The following is a 9,679-nucleotide window of genomic DNA, read 5'->3' as shown; positions in this document are numbered from 1 at the left end:
AACACAACTCACCACAGTGCACCATTCCTGGATCATAATCACTCCCTCAAAAACCAGAGGCATGGACTCCCGAGCGACCCCCACGGACTTCTCGCCGCTTCTCAGTCTGGTGCCCCACAATGAACCATGCTATACAAAAGGTAAATCCGTTGCCCACGCTGGCTTGTGGTTGGCACGATTATTGTCTCACAACAGTAGCTCGCGAACCGGTCCTTAATTGTCATGAGCACGACCTTCAAAACCATGTGCTCACAACCCACCATTGTCAAGTTTTAGTCGGCCAGTAATTAATTAACCAATCATGATTGACCATCATGAGCTACCATTAAATATAATCACAAGTGGTAGTGTAACATTAGTAATCCCAATCATGTGCTAATGTTTCTAAGCATGGCTAAACAATTATATCGAACATCTAGCTGAACCAATATATAAAGCTCAACTAGTCAAATTATAATAACCCAAGGTATGAAGGAATAAAGTAATCAATACAAAGTGGCCATAACAAAGGAATAGGTTCACACCACCCAATGACATTCAAAAATAAATGCACAGTTGAAATAAATAGAGAATTTAAATATAGGACCAACATGCTCAAAGGAAATGTTTAGGATCTGTGTGACTTGCCTTGCAATAACCGGTCTTTAATTAGTCTTCTGAACCACTTCCGACGCACTCACGAACCTTCGCAACGACGAAAATGACAAGCTAACACGCAAAATGAGGAAAAAAAATAAAAACCAAATAAACAGTACATTAAAAGTAAACAAACACGTAGATCATGGTTTTAGATGAATTTAGAGACTTGAACCACTTAATTCCGACTTCATATGAATTAGTTATGAATTTTACAAGATTAATTCCAATTAAAGCCAATTAAAGAAAATACTATTCCAAATTAATTAAGCAACTTACAAATAATTATAACTGAGATATAAGACTAAAAACATCCACCAGAAATTATTGGAACGAATTTAGTAGACGACATATAGTAAAAAGAACTAATATACCATTGAAAAGGGATAGCATGATTTATATTGATTTTGGATGACTGAGATTGACCTTGACCGACTCGACCAAGATCAGATGACATGAATTGATCTGGCAAGCGAGCCTCATGAGATACCAACTCAACGAGTCAATTCTACGTGACACGGGATCACCCAAATGATCAACCGAAACTGGCGAACGGAACCGACGGCTCTGAACGGCTCTATACTAAGGGACGACTCAACACGGACGAACGAACGCAGCACGAGGAACACCTCGTTCGAACGAACGAGCGAACGACTCAACAACGGCTGCGGCTAAACTGGTGGCTAGACACGATTCACAGTAAAGCCCCGGTACGACAAATGATAGGCCGGTATGAATTTAGGATTACACCTATGGCTTGACAACTCGACTACCGAGCAACGAGATAAAGTGGCGGCTAGGTTTAAGCAATACACGGCTGCGACAGGTACAGCAGCGATGGCGCGGCACGGCAGCCAGTGGCTCGGTGGTTTAGGTAGCGAGACGGCAGCGACTTGGCACGCGCGAGCAGCGGCCAAACGGCAGCTAACGGCAAGCGGCCACGCGCAGCAGCAGCAGCAGCATGGCTGTAGCAGGGAGCAGCACAGCGGCGGCTAGGCGGCTAGCGCAGCGGCGACGCTAGGGCAGCAGCTAAGTGCGACACGGCGGTGGCTACTCGACGACACAAACGAGGGATTAAAACCTAAAGCGAGGGAACACAGATAGAAGTCTCACCGAACCAAAACGATCGGAGAGGGAGAGACGACGACAACGATCCGGTGGCAACACACGGAGATGACAACGACGCTAGACAAACAACGGATTAGGTTAGATTGGATTAAGACCCTAGGGAAAAACCTACACCGGTGGACGGCACGGGGCGGCGGTTGCCGGCGAACCATGGCACAATAATGCAAATGGAGGGCACCGGGAGGTAGAGAAGGCGATGGCGATGGTTACCAACACTTATGCAGCGATGAATGGCGAAGGAGATGGCCGGCGATGACTTTCCGACGACGAGTGGCGGCAACGGAGGGGTGGACGGGGTTCTCCTCGCAGCTGCGAATCAAATGGAGGCGGCGGCGACCGAAGGCGACGATGCACGACGACGAATGGCGTGGCCGTAGACCAAACCGTGGCAACAACCCACTGGTTCACGATGACGGCAACCTTCCGGCGGGATTTGGCGTAGCGGAACCAGTGAGCGGGGTAGAGCTCGACCTTGCGGAGCCGATGGAGGTGGCGGCACAGGAGGGGAACGGCCGAGGCGACGGCTAGCAGCGGCTGGAGTTGGGGGCCGTCGGTGGAGAGAGAAGACAAGCGTGGGGAGGCGTCTAGAGTTAGAGAAAACTTTAGGAACAGGGGAAAACCAAAGAGGAGGCCGAGGGGCTGCTATTTATAGCCGGAAGAGGGAGAGATCGGCTCGGAAACGGATGGATTCGGTGAAGGAATTTAGGATTTATCCCGAGCCGGATAAAAACGGCCAAAATTCGTGAGATAGATAACGAATTTGATGGGGTTTTCATGGGGATAAGATAGAGGAGATCGAGGGGAATCCGTTTTTGCAATCAATTTCAGAAGGGGATCAACGGATGTGAACGGTCTCCGCACGGGGTCGGCTGGAGGAGGAAGAAGATACTGTAGCGAGGGGAGCTAAAGTAGACTTTAGCTGGGCTGAAAAGAAAAGGAAGGGAGGGCAAGAAATAGACTTAACGGGAAAGAGGACACAGAGCAAGCGAAGAGGAAGAATGGGCCGAGGAACTAAAAGATAACTTTTCCAGTTTCGGCCCGAAAAGAAAAAGGGGATTTTTAATTACTTTTCCAATTAAAGTAATCACCAAAAAGATCTTTGAATTGTTAAAAATACTTCCAATGCTCAAATAATTTCAAGAAAAATCCTGAAACTAATTGGACACTCAAAGTACTTAACAAGATTATAATCAGACCATTCAATGATTAATTTACTATTTAAATAATTGTTGAAATGTTCTTTGTATGATTAAAATTAGTAATTGAGCTCTGAAAAAATCCATGAAAATTTCAGAGAGTATAATTAACCATGGAAAATTTAATAAAAATTAAATCCAGCCATGATTAATGCTTAGGAAATTTTATTTCCCACATTTAACTTCACTTGGAAATTAATGAACATTTAATATAAATTCTAATAATAATTTATTAAATAATTTAGAAATCCTAAAACGAAAATCAGGATGTGACATAAATAATGCCCTCTGTTAAGTCTACTTGACGATGATGAAGCCCCCTCACTACTCTTTGCAAACCTCCTGTCGAACCGGCGCTTCGAGCCCGGTCAGACCGGACGTAGACCACTAGATAGACCGGCTAGAGGTGCCGGTTAGACCGACATTAGGTCGGCGGTCAGACTGGCATGAGGCGCCGGTCAGACCAACATTGGGTCGGTAGTCAGACCGGCCGTATGGCTGAGGTCAGACCGGCCGACTGCGATGAGCTGGTCCCGGCTTCAGATTTGTTGCTTAAAGACTCCCCAACTTCATCTCCAGAAGGTATTGGCACATCATCAGACCTCACTTTGATGGTAATCACCTCCGAAGACCTAGTTCCCACTTTGACGCGCTTTTCTTCCTTCTTTTCTTCATTGGTCCGGTTCTTACCATAAAACCGGCAATTATTTGGTGAAGACAAACGCTCATGAATTGGCCTCCTTGGTCCTCCCCACACTTGGTTGAATTGCATTGGAGGCATATGGTTGAATAGTTGCCCCCCACCGCATGTAGTAAGGATAAGAATAAACCGGCGGCGGCATTGGATAAGGATGATGATATGGATGTGATTCCGACCGTCTTGGTGAATGACCAAATTGCTCCCTAGGAGGAAATCTTGGTCTTTTTCCTTTATTGCGAGCCTTCTCACCACTTTGCTTCTCATACTTGTCCAAAAGCATATCGAAGGTCACCTTAGTCTTCTTAGGAGCTTTGGAACTCGAAGCTCCACTCCTATTCTCCTTCCAAACACCAACCTCCGGATTCTTTGGTACCATCATCTTTGGCCTAGGCTCTCCAATGATCACTCCTTTCCCCTTAGTAGATTTGGCTTGCTCCGGCCGAATCAATACCTTCTTATCATTAAAATTAATTGTGTTCACCGGAAAAGGATCATGATCAAGCTTCATCTTGGAACCATCGGTAAACTTCAATCGTCCTTCATCTATGGCCGATTGAACCTGTCGTCGAAACGCATTGCAATCAGTAGTAGAATGAGAGTGAGAATCATGCCATTTATAATAAGCTCGACGCTTCAATTCTTCTTGAGATGGTATGACATGGTCTTTAGGTAATCTAATTTATTTCTCTTGCAAAAGATATTCAAAGATCTTATCACACTTGGCCACATCAAAACTATATTTAACCTCACTTTGCCGATCTTTACGAGGAGTCGACATTAAATTAGAGCAAACTAAAGGCTTATTTTTGTTAGTCCATGACCACTCAGCAACATACATATCATGATCACTCTCACCTTCCTTATCACTTGCATCAGAGTAATCAATTGAATTAACATTAGGCTTCTTCTCATATGATCTAACAATTTTTTCATGAGTTGACTAACATCAAGAAATTGTTGGCCATCTAATCTTTCTTTAATAGGAGCAATTAAACCATTAAAAGCAAGATCAACCAAATCTCTATCAGTTATATTCAAACTATAACATCGGTGTCTAACATCTCTAAATCTCTTAACATAATCAATGACAGATTCATTATACTTTTGCTTAACCAATGTTAAATCAGATAACCTAAGCTCAATTTCACCAGTATAGAAATAATCATGAAATCTTTGTTCTAATTGAGCCCAAGTATGAATAGAATTTGCCGGTAAAGAAGTAAACCATGTAAAAGCAGTACCAGACAAAGATAAAGAAAACAAGCACAATTAAAAAGTATCGGAACTACTAGCCTCTCCACATTGCAGTAAGAATTGACCTACATGCTCCCATGTGGTCCTACTATCATCACCACTAAATTTGGTAAATTCGGAAACTCTATAACCACGAGGATATGGTACATTGTCATAGTAATCAGGATACGGCTTTTGGTAAACCTTAGCACGATTCCTACCTTCAATCCCGAACTTATCCCTAATGATTCCACTAATTAATTCCACCATACTATCAGGCCTATGTTGATTTGGTGGTGGATTTGGTGGCCTAATAGGTTGTGGTTGTGGCGTAATATAATTATATTGGCATTGCCTAGTATCAGGAGGATTCCCCCTAGCAGCATCATTATAAGCATTAGAAACATGTGGGGGAATTTAGGAACTAGCAGCAGCAGTAGATACAGGGGGAACAAATGTTCTAAGATAATACAAATACACATTATTTGTCATTGGATCTACCTCCTGTATAGGGATGATTGCGCCGGTCTGACCAGTCCAAGACCCGGTCTAACCTGCCTCCAGAGGTGCGGTCAGACCGATCTGAGGTCCGGTCTGACCACGGGGGTGACCGGCCAGAGGCCCGGTCGGAACGGCTGTGTGCGCCGTCCACCCCTCCCGCAAGGCGTTAGGTATTGCGATCGTGCTTGTCAACTTGTCACAAAAAGTTGCCAACACGATTTTTGGCGACTCCGCTGGGGAAATCTGCTCAAAGGCATCTCAACTTCGACGTCGCCATGACAAAGCCTCCATCAACCAAGGCGGAGGTGGAAACGGTCAATGTGATACCAGTCGCATTGGAGGAGCTTGATGAGGGAGCACGTAAAGCTTTGGATGAACATCTCAAGGCATACACTCAAGACCTATTGACGAATGCGTGCGCTAGGACCCATCAAGGTGTGACCTTCAAGCCGGGATCATTGCCTAAACCTACTTTCGACATGGGAAGTGCTGAAGAGGTATCACAGTCTATCCAACAACAAATTGCTCATACAATAGATTCATCTTTGGTTACTTTAAATAATAAGTTAGATGCATCTATTGAAACTCGTTGTGAAGAATTTATGAGGACTAAATTCGGCCCCCTCATGGCCGATTTTATGTTCAAAGATAAAGCCTCTACCAGTGCTAGCCAAGCCCCTATAGATCAAATAGGTAGTAAAACTGATAGGGCAAAGACGCAACAAACCGGTTATCCTAGAGTCACCAACCACCTCAATCTAGCAAAAGCTAAACCAAGATGGGTTTTGATAAATAAACCGGCTAGCGGAGCCGATTCTAGATAACTACCCGTCTCGTGGGCAAAACAGAAGGCTTTCACGACAAACCTACAAAGAGGTGTCGCACTCTCGTAGCGGCGACGGACGATTTACGGCGCAAATCGATAAAGATGGACAAACTAAGAGAAAACTAAAATCAATATGAAAAACGATTCGATTGATTGATTGTAGATTGATTAGTTACAATTGAACCGGCCATGTCCCTTATATAGGTGTTGGTCTTGCCCTCTACAGGCCCTCCTCCATATCCAACTCGAGATAGAATCCAAAGGAAACCCGAAACATGCCTTCCCGAGCAAAGAAACTTCGAGACCCGGCGAAACAGACTTGGACTTGGACTCTGCCGGTAAGACCGGCCACACACCGCCGGTCAGACCGGCCCTCAACCGGCGGTCTGACCGGCCAACATATGGCGGTCAGACCGGCCCACTTGGAGGAAACCAGCAGACTTCCAAACTTTGGCAATTTTTACTATTTTTGTCCCTAGGTGCCAAATTTGGGTGTAAACAGCTACAACGGTATCTCCGTCCGCTTGCGAATTTTATCTGTAATACGTATATTGCACGGTGATCAGCCCAACCATGAGGTTATTTGTTCCTCCAAGCAATCGAGCACTAGCAAGAATAATATGAATGAGCAACTGAATTTGCGGAATAAAGATGTAGGATTAGATTAGCAAAAGTATCAAATGTGGGGTTCCATATCAAGCAAACCGGTGATATAACTGATCAAGGGATTACACGGCGATGTTGCAATTGCTTCTATTGATACAACCATTGCTCACATGATAGCTCAATAGGGAGACATCAAATTCAAGTTGTGCAAGTTCTGGAATCCAATTTGACCACCTCCTACAATGTTCACTTCAGGTGGCCCCCATATGTGCATATGAGTTCTGTTTTGGGCCCATAAGAACTTGATGCTTAGAACTTGGAGTCCTCTTTCCAATGAAGCTAGTCTCATCGCCGAATTTATTTCAGTCATCCGCAATTTAAGAAACAAGGTGTTGCACCACCTGTGATGGGCCTTTTGGCTTGTAACTTCATTAAGGACCCTAGCCCAAGTGAGGCCCATCAGGGTACCCCTTCAGGTTTTAGTCTTTGCTACTTTTCCGAGTAAAGCTATGATCGGTTAGAGTTAAGTGGCATATTGTTGATGCACGTTAAGTGCAAACTATACCCGTCAATTCATCCATAAAATATATCAAATATACTATTCGAACTTCTACCAGTTTTGGTAAATATATGTATGCAGGTAAATTAAGGAGAAAATCATGCACGAGTATAAGGATTGGAGGGCCCACAAGTTAATAGAAACCGACTTAAAATGGGACCAAACCATCCTAAATGCCATAAGTGCCCACCAGCCAGTCTCCTGGCCAAAGGATATGCCAGAAGTTTGGGCCAGGTGTCGGCGGATGAACTCCTCGAGCGGGGGACCATGAGACCCCTCCTTTGTTAGTTCGGCCGGGGGCAACGGGTGAAAGTTGAAGAGCTAGAAGTATTGCGAGGTATTGAGGGGGTCGGGCCCTCGATGAAGATGAGACAATGGGGGTTTATCCAGGATCAGGCCGCTAAGGAGCGTAATACCCTACTCCTGTGTCTGATGATTTTTCTAAGCTTACAAAATCTCTGAATCTCTGGTGTACAATCTAGGGCTAAGCATTTTCCCTTTTTTATCCCCCTCCCCCACTAGGCATGGACCTCCTTTTATACTCGAAGGGGTCCCCACATGCACTATTAGTGCCACCTAGTGAAGAGGGAAAATATTCTCTACATTTAATGCATTTATTGTGCCTTAACTCGGAAGTCGTCTACACATCGGCTGCTGTGCGGGGCCCACCAAATCATGCTGGCTGACACGGGTGACGCAAGCCGACACGGGAGGCACTGGGCACACGATCTCGGGCACGTCCAAAGTGGTCAAGCCAATTCCGGACGGTTGAGAGGCGTGGAGCCTCTCATCATTGTGATGGGACGGAGCATACCTGCCGCACGCTGCCTGACACTCAGCCAGAACGCGCGTGGCTTGCCACCGTCCCACCTGTCATTCGGCCGGTCACGAACTGGTCACAGGCTAGTCATGCATGCGCTTGCTCGGCCTGCACTAAATGCGGTTAGGTGGGCGCTGTGGAGCGTCCACCTAACCTAAGTTGCATGGCGGCCACGTGGTGTCTGCCGGGAGGGATCGGTGCAGTCCGACCCCTTGGGCTCAGAAGAGGTAGCTGCCACCCATCTATGGGCCCGACCCCCTCAGGGGGAAAACACGGTACGTGCACGTTAGGGGCGGCCTCTCCCCTTTAAGCTTGGTACCCCCGGGCCCACATCACCGACACCAGAGGTCGGCTGAACCGCGACTGGCATCTCTGATCCTAGCCGTCCACATAGATGTCCCTGGTAGTTCCCCGATGATGGTTAAGGGCGCACCAACCTCCACAACCACCATACAACTACCATTCCAAGCTATAAAAGGAGGAGGCCTTCACACACTTGTACACACTACTTTTGAGCTCAAGTTGAGTACAACTCACTTGTTGTATCATTTCTAGTATGTTAGCTTAGTATAGAATGAGGGGAAGCTCTGGTAGGAGTGTCGGAGTGTCGGTATTCTTCAAACGGAGTTCCGAAGAAAGCCGGGATTGTTGACCTTCTTCTCTCACTTATACCTTCGTAGATGCTTCCGTAATCCAAGTAAGTATTCAAGTTTCTTTATGTTCTTTCATTGGTTTAGTGTGTAACCGAGTGCTCTAGTACTAGGACTCTGGATAAAGAATGAAGTTCTTGCTGAAGGCTAGCATAGTAATTAATAACATAGGCGTGGTGCCTAACATAGAAATTACCTTCGTTTGTTGTGTGCTCCATAGAAAGTGAAGTAGGTAGCAAGTGATGATAGTCGTGTCCGTCCTTTGTATCCCTCCACGTTCGGTTACATCATAGAGCTCAAGGCCAGACTCATTTTGGTAGACCAAGGGAAGGCCCGTGCCCGAAACATTCGATAATTACCATTAACTTAAGTGCTCCCTCCATTTCTTTTCATAAGGCGTTTGACTTTTTTCCTAGTCAAACTTCTTCAAGTTTGACCAAGCTTATAAAAAAATATAGTAGTTTTTTCAACACAAAACAAACATAGTATCAAAATATATTCTGTATTAGCTTTAATGAAACTAATTTGATATTTTAAATATTGCTAATTTTTTCTATTAACTTGGTCCAACTTAATTAAGTTTGCCTAAGAAAAAAGTCAAACGACTTATAATATCAAATGGAGGAAGTAGCTAATTAAAAGAAAATAGATTGTTGTCCTTGGACCGAATCTTGATCGTAGATAATACACACACGTTCCTTGTGTTTGATACCCTTGGAATACTCTGAAGGGAACTGTTACAACGGTATTATGTGTGGTTGCAGATTTATGTGAGATCGTAAGAAATACCAACACATCGTTTGGACCTCCCTGTTGATTGTCAT

This window comes from Oryza sativa, chromosome 5, assembly GCF_034140825.1.
Source record: "Oryza sativa Japonica Group chromosome 5, ASM3414082v1".
NCBI classification, from domain to species: domain Eukaryota; kingdom Viridiplantae; phylum Streptophyta; class Magnoliopsida; order Poales; family Poaceae; genus Oryza; species Oryza sativa.
Note: the sequence above shows the minus strand (reverse complement) of the source record.